The sequence below is a fragment of the Tuber melanosporum genome (assembly GCF_000151645.1).
Source record: "Tuber melanosporum whole genome shotgun sequence assembly, scaffold_7, strain Mel28".
Lineage (NCBI taxonomy): Eukaryota > Fungi > Ascomycota > Pezizomycetes > Pezizales > Tuberaceae > Tuber > Tuber melanosporum.
Window position 1 is genome coordinate 1,153,509 of NW_003299117.1, and position 17,158 is coordinate 1,170,666.

The following is a 17,158-nucleotide window of genomic DNA, read 5'->3' on the forward strand; positions in this document are numbered from 1 at the left end:
ACAATACTGACCAAATCTAAATACAAAACTCAAAGGAAATTCTCCTCACCACCACATGAGCTTCTTCCTTTCCGCAGCTCCCCACCAAAACAAAGCATATAATTATTCTCTGCAATCCCCCGTAAGGAAACAACTGGCAAACCATTCCCATGAACCAGAAACCACTACCCTATTGTTCCTGCTTTTCCATCTATCACTCGCTCACTTTCCATCTCCTATCATACTTCCTTCCACTCAGTTTCCATTGTCGACAAAAGATACGAGCAATACCCGCATACGAATAACCCACCACATCTCAACCAATCCACAGATACTCATATAGTCGGTAGATAACCACACCCATTTCCACGGTCTACCAAACCTTTCGATACCGCACAGCAAACATCTTGGTTGCGTGGCTCTGAACTAGGTGTATCCCGTGTGTGCGTGAGTAAGTGATGTTGACTCTAGCGCTTCTAGTAACTAATTTCCCCATTGTTTCTACAGCGGTTAACTTACCTAACCTGTACCATCTTACCTCTGTTTGCAGGTTGGATTATTTTCACAAGTCTCTTCGGTATCGTGAGCCCCTACTGCCGTTCCTCGGCTAACGGACGGTGTTTATTGATCGCCATGTTTTTGGTAGGTCTCTTGCCAAAAATCCTCCTGCTAATCCTCCCCCCCCCCACAACTCACACGATTTTAGTCTGTAAATACTTTGACTTATTGATTTAACCGGTATTTCCAGAAGGAATAATCCTCGTTTGTTGCATATGTGATTTTTACCACTTTTTTTTTATGATCGAGGCCTTGATCCGCAGTGTCCGGAACCATACCGAGCGCGCTGCAGAATTTTATATAACAATATTCCGCACAGAAGCCCCGTTTATAAATCCCCCCCAGAAACCAGGTAACCCTAGACTTCGTGTCGAGAAATATGAGGAAGGAAAGCCCTTCAAATTGTGTAAATGGCCATTGTCTCGTTTGAAAGGCAAGTCGTAGAATTGGTGTTATGCGGGCTCTCGGGGCCGAACCATGGCCCCGACGAACAGGCGACACATAAGGTCTTGAATGACAAAAGAGTGTCGATCATTAGCATAACTGGCGGGGGAGATATAAATGTATATTCAAAGTTTGACATCCTTTCCTTCCTTTATACCGAGTTATCCGCTATCCCCACCAGACCTCTAACCTCCGTCAATCCTGGCATTAGCCCATGATAGGTCCAGTTTGGCATGTTAATGGGATCGCGAATACCAGTTAACGATATCCAACACAGTCAGCAAGACTCAGGCTTTACCAGAAGAGACTGGCCACTCAATGGGTGAGAACACACTACCGTACCGGTAAATGATAACCCCGATTACTTACTCTTTTCCCCCACCTTGTATTTACTTTGTCTTCTCTCGACCCCTGTGGGTCGGTAAATTTTGTGATAGCTGTTATGGTTCGTGCAGCTCAAAAGGTGCACTAGATATTTGACAATTTTCAAATTCTTAAGGCTTTATAACTAGTAACATAATTGGAGAAAAAAAACCCCCCAACTAAAGGCAAAATAAAGGAAAATAATGCTGAGGGCTTTGTTTTATAATTAGTTCATTGGTTAATAAACCTTAAGAGTTTGAAATGTTGAATTTTTAGTGGTAGAGAAAGAAATGTGTTACATCAGCTAAACTTTTAAGGCTTACTAATACAGATTTTTTGGACTCAAGTTTTAGGTAATTACGTTTTAAAAACTAATTTTAGAAAGAAATGTTAAAAATACAATACCTATGACCTAGATATAAATTTAATAATTATCAAGATATCTGAATAGAATAAAAACAAAAAGGTTTAACAGCAAAGTTGACAGATCCATTAACTGATAATTACTACAATTGTTTTCCTATTATCCACTTCTTACAATCTTATTATATTACATTAATTAAATCATTCTCAAGATGCTATGAGTTAAAAAAAGAAAGGCATTAAACCAAATAGCTGGACGACAAGGAGATCGACCAAAGAAGGAAGAGATAATTGAAGAAAGTCCAGAGGAGTAATATAATAATATAGATGCTGTTATTTTAGAGGATGAGTTAGAGATTGCAGAATATCTACAATAAAATTTAGGTATAATATAGTTAGAGAGTAAAGGTAGACTTATATTAATATAATATGGATAATTTAGATACTCAGAATACTATCCTTGCAGCCAAGTCACCCTCAAGACAAAGAATCCGGAGGCAAAAAAAGAGACAAGAAAGAGTAATACTAGATATAGAGAGGCAAGATGATGTTAACAGTCAAGGTATATTTAAATAAATAATGTTACATATTTGCAATAAAGTAAAATAATAGTCTTTATACTTATTTTTATTATATTTAGATTATTTTACACAATATGATACAGAAGAGGTTCAGCTTCAGCATTATATAGAACAAGCAATTGTGGAATGGCCTCGCATGGTAGCTATTCACAGGCACCAAGTAAAGGACACGGTTTTTACTCAAAGTAAGATTAATGAATTGATATTATATATGGAGTAGTAAACAGTAATAAATTTTAGAATTAAATATAATAAAAGCTAATCAGTATAATTTTTATATATAATAGTAATTTATGATTTGAGAAAATATATGAAGTCAAAAAAGTGTCCCTTAAAAGGCATTAGCTTGAAGCACTATATTCAAGTACTAGAATTTATAAGATTTCAGAAAATGGACTTAATAAAGTCAATTTGGAAGAAGAGAACAGAAATTGCTCAACTAGTGGCAATATCATCAGCAAATGGCCGAAAGACAGTATTAGAGGGTTTGCACTCGGGGACTTAGGTGCCAGTTAGTACTAGAGGGGCCAAGGTGGTAAAAAGAGTTTACGCATGAGATCTATGTGACTTGATGGCCAGGTTACCCTGAGTAGGGCAATGAACCTGTAAACTGTTCACTAGATTGATCAAAGCACTTTTCAAATTTGTTATCATTTCCCAGAGAGATACAGAAGACCACTTTGAAAAGCCATGCTTGCCCAATGGTTCCTACTTAGAAGAAATGTCAGAAGACTAGCAGCTCTTCAATGGCTTCAGGTGGCTCTGACATGCAACAATAATCGGAAGCGAGGAGCACTACGCGATAGTGGAAGACTGGATCCGGATACATTAGAGGAAGAGGAGTAGAGGAATCAATTTCGGTTATTATTATCCTGTAACTTAATGAAATTAATATAATTAAAAAGAAATAAAATTTGTGACTTACTTGTAGAAGTTTCACAAGATGTGAAGTGGAAGAGCATGTTATAGCTCTACAACTCCCAGATATTATTAGAGCAGACAACTGAATTACTAAAGCCCCCCAAACGGTCCTCTGCATGCTGCTAGCCCTATTGGCATATCCAAATTGCCTCTATAATCTGGCTCTGAAGTTTGGTTGGCCCGTCGAGAGAGTATTCCGAATTAGTACTGTAACTCAAATGATTATTCGCAAGAAATGGAGCCACTTACTTGTCTGGGATGTTGACCGCCTGACTCCAGAAAGATTAGCCAAGTATGTCAATACAATAGAGCAAATAGGAGCCCAAATTGACACAGTATGGGGATTTATTGATAGTACCATACATGCTATTACTTGACCTACTCAATGTCAGTGAGCTTGTTATAATAGTTGGATGTGGAAACACTGCCTGGAATACCATGCAGTTGTTACTCCAGATTGGCTAATAAGCCACTTATTCGGTCCTGTAGATAGATGCTGAAATGATGCATTTCTCTGGCAGGAGTCAAATCTGTCCAACATCTTGCAACAACATACACATGGACTGGACGGAACCTCACTTCAGCTGTATGGTGACCCAGCCTATAGTATTAATAGGTTTATTCTGTCACCATACCAGGGGGTACAAGTTACAGAAAACCAAAGGCAATGGAATTATTCCATGTCTCATCTTCACATTGTGGCTGAGTGGGCTTTTAAAGAGATGGTGAACACTTTTGGCTTTTTGGACTATGCATAAAATTAAAAACACTTACTTCAACCTGTAGGAGTACAATTCTGTGTAGCTGCTCTCCTTCATAATGCTCATGTATATGTACATAGACCTCAAGTAACTCAATACTTTCAGATTGAGAGAGGAAACATTGCTGAACACAAAAAGTTAATTGAAGAAAACCTTTTAGAGCCACCCTCATTGTTAGAATATTTTCATAATTGAATTTTCGTTTATACTTGTACGTATAATATATAAAATAATCAAAATAAATATAAAATAATCACAGTGTTTTTAATATATAATATTATACAAAATAGTCAATTTAAATCTCTCCATCCTTTCGCAAAGCCTCCAAAATCAACACCAGCTCATCCTTTCTTGCCTTGCATTCAAGATACACATCATGAGACCTGTACTCACTTTGTTCCCTAATCTCATCTGTAAGTTTTAGAATACATCTTATCAAGTCCTCATGCTTCTAATCTTGCCTTGCCACTAGCTCTTTCAGCTCCTCCTTATCCTCTTTCATTCCCGCTGCTAACACTTGTACAACTTTCTCCACCTCTTTTGCCAATCCGTTCTTTGGCCTTTTGGTCACGGCCTGCTGATATGACTACCTGCCCCTCCAGGACTATTCCATTCATTCTCTCTCCGCCGCACTAGTCCTCACATCGAATCCTCTCTTACTCTCTGCCCATCAAGCTCTAACTGAGCTGCTTTTGCTTGTGCTAACCTTCGTATCGCAGGATCCGTGCTGCTCTGGTCATATTGAGTTACAAGCTTGACTAATATTGAGTTCGAACTCACCAAAATCTTCGTTGGTTCTACCTTTCTGAAAGCAGGGGAGCTTGCTTTTCTATTATTTAGCTTGGTAAGATTTTGCTTATCTTTATTTTTAAAATTAGAAACCAAATTTACTTACCTTATATATTTCAATTAGTTTCTTGACTCGTTGGCAGCATGACTTAGGGCTGCACAGAATTGGTTGAGGTATCAAACCACGAAGTGTATCAGAGACCTCCACCCATTTCGCTACTGTTCTTTCTCGTCTACAATTAATTGAATTGGTTGCTAACACTTGTCTAACCAGAGCTCAATTCATCTATCCAGCCCATTTGGCTGCTCTTCCTGGGCCTAGAGTAGCTGCTGGAATGGCTCTCTCATTTCCATAAACTGTGAGTCCTGGAGTTTGGCTACTCCCCACTGCCTCAACCTCAACTGGATTTGCCTGTAACTCCCTGACTACTTGAGCTGCCATATTGTGTATAACACACTGCCCTCTTATATCTTGTTGGGGATTTTCACTCATGTTATCTGTATTCGCTGACATTGGTACGCTTTTTGGACTTGTTTTTTTTCTTCACTTTTTCCTGTGGTTACCCTACAGAATTCTCCAAGTCTCCTATGCTGCAATTTAGACCACAGCTAGGTCCCCACTGCTACCCAGGTGTTTAAGACTTTTAGCTTAACATGTATTAACAGGTTTCCCAGGCATCTATATCTCTGTGTGCAAACCCTCTATTGCGAATTATAAAGGATGAGAGATAGTAGATTTAATCTAGTTATATATGACTACTGAAACAGCATCAATGTGACGCAATACTCTCACAACTGAGTAAAGAAGAAACTCAGCTAGCCATTGGTGAATATATTAATTATGCAGGTGATACTATAACATACTTTGGACTTGCAAAGGCAGTTACAGAATATTAGTTCAGCTATTAGGCAGAGATAACTTGTATAAACTCAGAATTGTCTAAGCCAATTGAGATTTGTTTCTGTAGATGGAGATTGTCTAGGAAGGCTCAAAGTATACTCATTTTATTTATGACTACTAAGAGTAAAATTGGTAGGTAAGGTAGTATAGAATTGTAAGAATAATATTATATTGTTAAGGTCTCTTCTCCATTGCTTGATGGTGTCTAAAAGCTTGGGAGGCGATTTGATATTTATATTCTACATCTGAGTGTTCGCGGACTACATCTATCTTTTATACAAATTATATACCTCTTTAGCTATAACTTACAATGTCAGGTATTCTACTGAAGTGCAAATACTAGGAGATCCTGAAAACCATCATACCCTTTTCAGTAATTACTATTATACTAATTGGGAACTGTACTGTTTCCATTAGTAATTATCTAATTCTTAGAGTTTATCAGACTTATGATCTAGTTCTCAATATAAACTGTGTTAGCCCCAATTATCACTATTATTAATGAAATGATCAGTTTCATCTGTAGGTCATATCTACAGGAGTAGTCGTAAGTGCAATGTTCTTATGTCGCCAGCTTTAAACTTCAATAACTCCAGATCCAACTGACAGATATCCTTCCAATGACTCTCTACTAACTCACAGGAAGTCATTGTACTGGATTAATAGATAATTCCTTGATCAGCAACTCCTGGTTATTCTAGGTAATAGGGTATTGGTTATTGTTCAGTATTGGGAATAATTCCCACAACTACAACACATCTCTGGAACTAGTTGTAATCCTCCATAAAGTCCATTGGTGTAAAGATCTTACTCCTTTCTACTTGGTTCTTCAACAGGTAACAATATTACCTCTTCCATTCTCTTGATATCTCAATAACTCACAGAACTCCAATCTTCGTTATTACTTCTGATAATGATAATAGTCTTGCACTCACATTACCTCTTGTAAGCGAGACCTCTTTCTCACATAACATTGTTGAACATGTGTATAAATTATCAATTCAACTTATAGTATAGGAAAGAACTTAAATGGTTGTGTAAGAAGTCTGTACTAGATGTGGGGTTTTTTTTATTATTATTATCATGTATTCATTGTTAAAGTACAAGAACTCAAGTGCACTGCTAGCTATGGTATAAACAAAACCTTAATCTCAAAACTAAACAAAAAAAAAATCAAACCAGTGCCTCCTGATAGTGTGAACAACCCATATCGCAAAGCACTAACTACTAAGTATAAAGGAAAACATTTAAACTAAACATAAAAAAAAACCTATTACAAAGGAAACTAAACAAGAGAAATCTCCCTCCTCCTGTACTTAATCTGAAGATGAAGAGGCGAGCCAAGGAACAGGACCACTTATGGGCTGGAGGGGAGAGGTGGGATTCCTTAATGCAGGCATCTTGGGGGGGAAACTGGTCGAAGTTGCTGAGATGAAGGTGGACAGGCCACCCAGAAGGATGGTAATGACCAGAGAGGTTCTTCCTCATATAGGCTCTCAACCCTCAAGAGATGGAGGTTCCTGGCACATTCACAGAAAGAGTAAGTGAGAATGGCATGGTAGAAAGTCTTGGACACCATCTCACAGTAGGGACAAATATCCGAGATGTCTGGATCTCTCCAGGAGTTCTGACCAACCAGGTAACTTTTCCCTAATTATATCTGATAGATATGGCCCGTAATAAATTTGCTGAGGCCTATAAAGAGGTAGAGCGTAAGCCTAGTAGAGTATGCATAGCAGGGAGGAGGTGGGTATTACTTGACCCAAATGTTTATGAGTTGCAGTTGGCACCCATTCTTAATGGCGAGGAGCAGGGTGTCACTTATAGCCATCAGGGCCAGTAGCGAGCGGAGGAGGGCCGGGAATGCTGGGGGAATACGGGAAAGTGAGCCTACAAGTTTGACTACCCTGTGGGCTATTGCATCTAGTGGAAGGTGTCTCTTTGCAGGAGGCTTCTGTTCAGGTATTCACCAATTTTAGGGTCTGTATCCTAGCATGAGGCCAACTGTTAGAAGACGGTGGTCCTCTGGGGAGTGGAAAGAAAAGGTGGAGGGAAAGAAGGAGTGATAATGCAACATGGCTGGGTTTCTCTCAGGTGGGAGACAGACTATCCTAATCGCCGCAAGGCATTGGTGGTATTCAATAAGGCATTGGAGTAGCAGAAGAGCCCATTCGCAAAAAAGAATGTTAGTGGGGGTCTCAGTGAAGTAATTTTTGATCTAGCACTGAAGTTGTCTTCAGAAGATAGCCAGATGGTCTGTTATAGAGGCAGAGGGGAGAAGAGATTAGTCCTATAGAGTAGGATAGGCACCAGCAGTAAGGAGGCCAGCCCGTGGCTAAGAAAGGAAGCAAGCTATTTTCTGGAACTTGAAAGTCTTTTAAGCATGGATAACATACCCTGGGCTAGCATTAGGCATTTTGAAAAGTAGGTTTTAGTTGCCCAACAGAGAGAGCAGGAGGCAGGTTCGAACCAGTAGCCATGCTACTGAATTACTCCTGAAAAGCAAAAGAATAGGCCATCAATGACTATAGGAAGCCTAGATGTGAGGCCCTTCTGTTGGGGTATTTGTCAATGCAAGAGTTCTGTTTTAGGCACAGAGAATAAGACACTCAGCCTTCTTCTCCTTCAAGTCAGCATCTTCATTAGATGCTGGAGGTGCTAGACATTCCTTTTGTAGGAGTTAGAGGCCACAGTTATCATGAAGTCATTCATATATAAGAGGATCAATACTCGTGGCAATGGGAATAGATGGGAGGAGACATAGATGACAAACAAGAGTGGTGAGAGGGGAGAACCTTGTGAGATGCCAGCCTGAACTGGTTTGAAAACACTAAGTGAGCTCTGGAAGATGAGCCAGTCTTGCCTGCCTGTTAGGAAGAATCTGGTCCAGGGGTAGAGGTAGGGAGAAACACCTCTTGAGAGCAAACATATAGAAAAGATCATTGGGGAGGATATTGTTGAAAACCCTCCTTAATGTCAAGGAATAGGTCAGAAGCCACAAGCTGGAGGCATTGGAGGGTTTACACCTTATATGTCAAGGTAGCACACGCATTGAAGGTAATAAGGCCTTGAAGGAAGCCACAGTGATGAGGGTTGAGCAGGCCCAGGGACGGTCACAGGAGGGAGAAACAGTTCGCCATTATCTTTTCCAAAATCTTAGAAACTATTTCCAGGAAGACAATGATACGGAAGGATGCCAGAGTGTCATATGAGGACTTTCTAGGCTTATCCAGGACCACCCCTTTTACCATCTTAAGCGATACTGGGTAGAAACCAAATGAGACCAGAGAGAAGAGGAAAATTATTAGTAGAAAGGGGCAGGCTGCATTGATCCTCTTCTATACTGCATAAGGTATGAGGACAGGGTTAGAGGCAGAGGAGGGGAAAGACTTGCTGAGAGTGGTAGATACTTCATCCACCAGCCGGGAGGAGAGTTTCTAAAGGCTCTGAGAATGAGTAGGTTGAAAGTAAGAGGTCTGGAGGGGAAGAAGTAGGAGAGTAGTAGCATTATTTAGATCTATTGGAGAGGTTACATTAGGTAATGATAGGAAGCATTCGGGTAGTTTGCCATTCACATATTTCGGAGGGTTGCACCTTCAAGACACCTTGTCCAATGTTCCTTCTTGGCCTTCTTGATCGCCTTGAAGTAGGCATTCTTCACTGAGCAGGCATCAGCTCGGGTGTTGTCTACAGGAGAGGTATGCACGTGTCTGGCGTAGGAGTAGTAGATTCTCCATATGTCCGACAAGGAATCAGACCACTAAGGCTTTAATCATGTGGAGGGTCTTTTCATAGATGTGTGCTTAGTGAGGGCCATTCGTACTCTGCTGAGGTTGATGTTAAGCTAGGTGTTCAGTCCCTGTTGTATCAGGAGGGAAGGGGGCAGAGGAACTGGGAGGGAGCATAGGGCATTGTAGACCTTGGACTAGTCAGTGGGCTTCCAATAAGGTACAAGTAGAGGAGGGGAAAGTAGGGAGGAGGAGAGCATTATCGATGTAGGGACATGGTCTGACCCCATAGACTGAAAAGACGCATCCCATGATTCCACCAATGGAGAGAGATGTTGGTTGGAGAAAGCCAAATCAATTACTGAGAGGGCATAATCTTACCCTAGAGAGAAGTGTGTGTACACCCTAATTGTATTGAGGGAGAAGTATTGGTCCTGTGTGAGGTAAGCATATTAGCTGAAGGTGCAAATTTCTTTCCTTCATAGGGGACAGTCAGAGTCCCATAGTAGGTGGTGAATGTTGAAATCACCTACCACCAAGATGGGAAAGTTGTGAATAGGAAAACTATATTAGAGATGCTTTTTTTTTTTTTTTTTTATAATCATGTATTAATTGTTTAGGTACAAGAACTCACATGCAGTGGTAGCTATGGCGTAAACAAAACCTTAATCCCAAAACAAACAAAAACAAAGGAAACCAAACCAGTACCTCCAACAAGCGCGAACAACCCATATCACAAAACACATAAGCAGCTAACTATAAAGGGAAACACTCAAAACTAAAGCATTGAGAAATCCTGCAAGCAAGGAAAACAAACAAGTGTGCCTCCACTCTACAGCCTATACCGAGGACGAGGAGCTGAGTGGGGAAATGGGACTCCCGATGAGTCGGGCCCCAGAGGGGGGATCTCTAAATGCAGGTATGTTCGGGGGGAAGTCGGTCGAAGTGGCGGAGATAAACATAGATAGGCCATGAAGCAGTGCCGGTGATGTCCAGAGGGGTTCCCCTTCATCCAGGCACTTGACCCCCGAGAGGTGGGCGTCTCTGACTCTAGTACGGGCAAGGCAGACTAGAATGACATGGTGGAAAGACACAGGCTCCTCCTCACAGTAGAGGCAGGTGTCTGGGGCGTCTGGGTCTCTCCAGGAGTGGTGGCCGGCCAGGTAGCTTTTTCCTAACCTCATCTGGTAGATGTGCTCTGCTATGAATTTCCCCAGACCCATGAAGGAGTGGGGCGACATCATCGGCAAGTATGCGTATCGGGGTGGTGGTGGGTACTGTTTGGACCATACATTTAAAAGGAACTGATGGCAACCTCTCTTGAGGGCTGGGAAAGGGGGGTCGCCAGCAGCTACGAGGTGCAGGGGTGCAGGGAGGAGGGCAGGCGATGCTGGTGGGATACGAGAGAAATGACCGACAAGCTTGCCCACTCGGTAGGTTATTGTATCAAGCAGAAGATGCCTCCGTACCAGAGAGGATGGTTCGGGGGTTCTCCAATTGAGAGGTCTGTAGCCCGGCGTAAGCCCTACCATCAAGGCGCAGTAGTCCTCCAGGGAACGGTAACAAGAGGTTGTAGGGAAGGAAGAGTGCAGCCGTGTGGTGGCCGGATTTCTTTCCGGGGGGAGGCAAACCATCCTTAGCGCCGCAAGGCACTGACGGTGTTTAATGAGGCACTGGACCGGGGGAAGAGCCAACTCGCAGAGGAGGATACCGGTAGGAGTCTCAGAAAAACAGTTGGTAACCCACCGCTGGACCTGTCTCCAGAAGACAGCAAGCCGGTTGTTCATGGTAGCTGAGGGTGAGAACAGATCTGCACCGAAGAGGAGTATTGGTGCAAGGAGAGAGGATGCAAGCCTGTGGCAGAGGAAGGGGGCGAGCCCCTTACTGGGACTCGAGAGCCTTTTAAGCATGGAAAAAGCACCCTGGACAAGTGCAAAACGTTTCGAAAAGTGGATGTTGGTAGCCCACTTGAGCGAACCAGAGGTTGGCTCAAACCAGTGGCCAAGCTACCGGACCACCCCAGAGGAGCGGAAAAGGAGTCCATCGATAATGATGGGGAGAGTGGATGCGAGGTCTCTTTGTCTGGGCATCCTCCAGTGTATGAGCTTAGTCTTGGGTACAGAGAAGGAGATACCAAGCCGCCTACCCCTTTGAGTCAACATCTTGACCAAATGTTAGAGGTGCTAGATATTCCTTCTGTAGGAGTTGGAGGCAACAGTTACTACGATATTGTCCATGTAGGACAAGATCAATCCATGTGGTGTGGGAAAATGGAGGGACAAGACATAGATGACAAACAGAAGAGGCGAGATTGGCGAGCCTTGTGGGGTGCTAATCTGAACCGGTTTGAAAACCCTGGGCGAACCCTGGAACACGAGACAGCACTGCCTACCTGTCAAGAAGGACCTAACCCAGGAGCAAAGATATGGAGGTTGTCACGAATGTGGCTTGGCAAAGAAAAGGTTTTCACGTGACACATGGTTATGAGTCACAGGTATGTTATTGTTTTGCACATATGACTCATTTGGGTCATATGATTTGTTATATATGGAATTTGTGATGCTTTCACACATGGCTCAAATATGAGTCATAGGATGTGCACCTGGTGAGTATGCCTTACAAGTATACCTTGCGAGTATGCCTTGCACATATGATTTATGTTTTGCACATGACCTCGTTAGGAGGTCATGGGTTTCACGTATATGACTCAGTCGAGTCATCTGACTTGTTTATTGTGTTATGATTAGTTTATGAGTTTTCGCACATGACCTCGGTATGAGGTCATGGGTTTTGAGCATGTGACAATATTGGTCACATGACTAGTTTGTTATGATTTGGTTTCGTACATGTAACCACTTTGGGTCATATGACTAAGGGCGGGAAGAACACTATATAAAGAGGCCAATGGGGCCGAGGAGGATAGGTTCTTCACGCTTTGTTCTAAGTACTTTTCCTATTTATTACTTTAATGAATATAAAACACTTTTACGATCTTTATCTTTATTGCAACTATATCATTACATGGAGAAAGGCTTGTTATGAGGACGAGTTAGAGAAAGCTTACAATAGGCATTCCTGATAGAAGACAAAGGTCTTGTACTATCAGTAACATAGGTAGAGGCCTAGAGCTATCATAGGACGAAGAGAGAAGAAGAAGACAAGTATCGTTCCCTGTCGCCAAGAACTAACTACCAAAGGAGGGATCGTTACAGAGGTATGCCTTTCGAACGCATCATATAGAAAAGGTCATTCAGGGAGACATTGTCAAAGCCTCCCTTGATATCAAGGAACAAGGTGGACGCAACCAACTTGGAACATTGTAAAGTCTAAACTTCGGGAGCCAGAGTCGTGCAGGCGTCGAATGTGCTAAGCCCCAGAAGGGAGCCGCCTTGATGGGGGTTGAGCAGGCCAAGTGATCGAGCCAGAGGTGAGAGGCCATTCGCAATTATCCTCTCCAGGATCTTGGAGACCGTCTCCAGAAGGACAATTATTCAGAAGGAAGCAGGAGTGTTATCAGAGGGTTTGCCTGGTTTGTCCAGGGCCACGCCATTCACCATCTTGAGCGACGTCGGGTGGAAACTGCATGAGACCAACAGAGAGAGGAGCTCCACCAGCAGAGAGGGAGGGGGTATATATCAACCTTTTTCTAAACAGAGTATGGAATAAGGTCGAGGCCAGGGGCCAAAGAGGATGAGGACTTGCTGAGAGCCACGGCTATCTCGTCCGCCAGTAGGGGGGTGCATCGTTGAAGGCCCTAAGAATAGGCAGGCAGAAAGCGGGAGGCTTAGGTGGGAAGAAGTGGGAAAGTAGGGTGTCGTTCAGCTCCATGGGTGAGGTTGCCTGTAGTAGGAACGGGAAGCACTCTGGGGGTTTCCCGAAGGCGAACCTCTTGACCGTCTATACATTTTAGGGGGTAGCACTCTCAAGGTATCGTGACCAGTGCTCCTTCTTAGCCTTCTTGACAGCCTTGAAATAGGTATTCTTGACCAGGTGAGCAGAAGTCCGAGTGTCATTCAAAGGGGATATACAGGCCTCTCGGGCATGGGAATGGTGGACTTTCCTCAAGTCAGACAAAGTGTTAGACCACTAAGGCTTTGATCTTGTGGAGGGTATTTTCATTGGTGTATGTCTGGCCAGGACTAATCAGGTCCTGCCAAGGTTGATGTTGAGCCATGTGCTAAGTGCTTGCTGAGTCGGGAGGGGTGGAGGCAGCAGAAACGTGAGGGAGCCGAGATCTTCCAGAGGCTTGGTCCAGTCAGTAGCTTTCCAGTGGGGTGTAAGCTGGGGGGAGGAGAGAAGTGGAGACGTCAACGTTATGGATATCGGGACGTGATCCGACCTGGTAGACTGGAGAGAAGCGTCCCGTATTTCCACGAAAGGTGCGAGGTGTTGGTTGGCGAAAGCCAAGTCAAGTACAGAGAGTGCATGGTCTTGGCCCAGTAAGAATCGAGTAAACACTCCGGGGGTATTCAGGAGGGAGAAGCAGCATTCCTGCGATAGTTCTGTATATAAAGTAGAGGTGCGTATCTCCTTTTTCCGTAAAGGACGGTCTGGATCCCACTGGGTGAGGTGGATATTGAAGCCTCCTACCATGAGGGTGGGGAAGTCGAGAACAGGGTAAGCTTCCTCTGGGGAAACAGAGTGGTAGAGCGACGATGTCGTCCAAAGGGAATAAAGGTTGAGCAAATGAAACCTCTTATGGGAGGAGTCAAACAAACCAGACTGGGTATATACATCTACCGCCATCAGGGCAGGGTTGTCGAAAAATACAGGAACAAGAGAAACAACATCAAAAATGGAGCGTAGTGCAAACACTGCCACCCATGGCTTCTCCCCTAGCGCCATTTGGGGAGAAAGGAACTTAAAGCCAGTAAACTGTGAGAGTTTTCTATGGAAAAAAAAAAATGGAGGGTCTTGAAGGACAACAAGTACAGGAGGGGAGGGCAAAGCAACCAAAGCATTAAAGAGTAAGAGAAACACATTCCAGCTATCCATGCAGTTGTGTTGAATGAGGGAAAAAGAGCTAGTGCTCCTCGGAGAAGTAGTAGAAACTGGGGAAGGAGGGAGAATAGAGTGGGTGTCGCGCATTAATGGGACGGACCCATCAGCCTAGCCGGCCCATCAGAGAGCTTACAGCACTCACCAACTTCACCCGACAGCCCAAGCCAGACTGTAAGCACTTAATTAGACCTCTCCCAACCTGACGCAGGCCTGACCGGTGCTCGCAGATGCCTCTCCCCCCCCAATCAGCCCCCCCCAAGCCCCACACACCAGACGCCATAGAGCTCATCCAGCCCCCCAGCACCTCAGATAGATCAACTATCCAACAGCCACAAGACAGCCCATACCTAGCCCTATCAGGTAGCCACTGATCTTGGCCACACTAACGGAGCCCCAACCCCCAGCGCCTTGCAGCCGAGGAGGGCCCACCAGCCACAGCTGGGAGCTACAAAGACAGCACCAATACCCGAAGGCACTGGCACCAGCCACACCATCTAACCCAGCCGAATCGGAGTCTAACCAAGCCGGAAAAGAGTAGGTAGAGCCAGCTGAAGCCAACCCCACAGGTCCGGCAACAAGCACAGACCAAATGATAGGTAAGAGGCACTCCCAACTGACGCGACAAGAAGGGGGAGGGCGAGGGAACAGGAGTAGACAAACAGAAGGTAGACTCCACTTGCAATGGGTGAAGCTGCCAACCATAAACCACAACCAAACCACCCAAATGCACAGACAATACGAGTGTCTGGCAGCCAATTGTCCCACACCACCCCAGGCAGGAACAATAACCACACCAGGGGGTAAGAGTTTTTAGGATCAAAGTCATCCCCACCAAAGTGAGGAGGAAACACCTGACTGAACTACTGTATATGCCACAAGAACAAAACTTCCAAGGGAACGGTGATAAACAACATCATAAGATTCCAACCGTAGAAACGAAAACGTAACGAGGAGGGGATAGGGGGGCACTGCTCTGCCACCTGAGGAATGATGCAGCTGGTATGACATGTTGATAGTTGGGAAGGTCATTAGTCTAACCCAAGGGCGTTTTGTATGGTGAGAACTAAGGGCTCCGTTAAAACCCAACAAGAAACATGAGCTGGCCCGAAGAACGACACAGGTGATCCCCCCAAAGACAAAGTTCAATCCCCCACCAATCAAACGCGAAACCTGCGAGTAGACGATAGACAGGAAGCTGAAGACATTTTACCGAAAGGGGCTCGTAAGCGACCGTGATGAAGAGCTCGAAGTGACAGCATCATGAGATGCAATCAGGCAACCAAACAAGAAGCAAACAAGTAATCCGCCACGCAACGCCTGACAAACCTCAACGCCAAAGACCCCAGAAACTACTGAGCAAATCTGTTAGGTGGAGACAACTTGATAGACCTCAAGATTGTCTAGGCCAATTGAGATTCATTTTTGTAGACAGAGATTGTCTAGGAAGGCTCGGACTTGGCTCATTTCATTTATGACTTCTAGGAGCAAATTAAAGTAGGTAAAGTAGTGTAGAATCGTAAAAACAATATTATATTGTTATAGTCTCTTCTCCATTGCTTGATGATGTCAAAAGCTTGGGAGGTACTTCGATATTTACATTCCGCATCTGAGTGTTCGCGGACTACATCTATTTATCATACAGCTATGTACTTCTTCAATCGTAATTCGCAACGTTGAGTTTTCTTCCAAGGTGCGAACACCTGTGGACCATGAAAACCATCACACCCTCTTCGGTAATTACGAAATTCTTTCTTAGGAAACGTACTGTCCCCAATAGTAATATCCCGATTAGTAGAGTCTTTAGACTTATAGCCTAGTTCTTAAGTCGAACTGAGTTGGCTCCAATTGTCTTCGCCATTGATAAAATAATCAGTCTTATCCACAGCTATATCTGCAAAGGTAGTCGTCATTACAACCATCGTAGGTCATTTGATTCTGACCCTTTGTAACTCCATACCCAACCCATAGATTTTCTTTGGATGACTTCCTATTCACTCGCAGGAAGCCACTCCACTAAACTGGTAATTAATCCCTCGGTCGGCAACCTTTGGTTGCTCTCTGAGTAGTAGGTTTCAGTAACCATTGTAGTATTTGAGAATCACCCCATGACTACACTGTGTTCCGAAACCCAGTTGCAACACTCAATGAAGTTAATTGGCTTCTTTGGTAGTGTCCTTTGAAGTTCTAGACTCTTCTGGTGTATGCAATTGTATCAGTCTCTAGTAGAGATCCTTTACTATTTGATACCATCTCATTGTGCGAAATCGTCCCGCTACTTATGGCCCATACCAAAGGTGTCATACCTTTGAAGCCTAGTAACTCTCTGAGTAGTTGACGGAATTACTCCGTTCTACTTCCCAGGCCTAGCTGAAGGTCCCCTCTCATATATCCTGCGAACAGGATCCGGTCGAATAGACAGCGGCAACGTATATGGTATTAATCTATCACCTTCAATTCTGTGGTAATATAGTCACAGGACGCAACTGAGATTGATATATATAATGACGCACAGGCCCCATAAGGGAGCCGGAGGGGGGTGTTGGAGACCAGAGATTCCGATTCCAAGTGGGGTTACCCTACTTAGGGTGGTTCCTAGGTATCAGGTTCTGGTATTCCTAACAGAATCCAGATATCTTCTCCAGAATCCAAGGCATCAAGGCCCACTATAGGTACGAAAGAATTGCTCAGGGCGAAGCGATGGCAAGGACAAGGAAAAGTACTTAGAACAAAGCATAAAGAGCCTATCCTCCTCGGCCATACCAGCTTTCT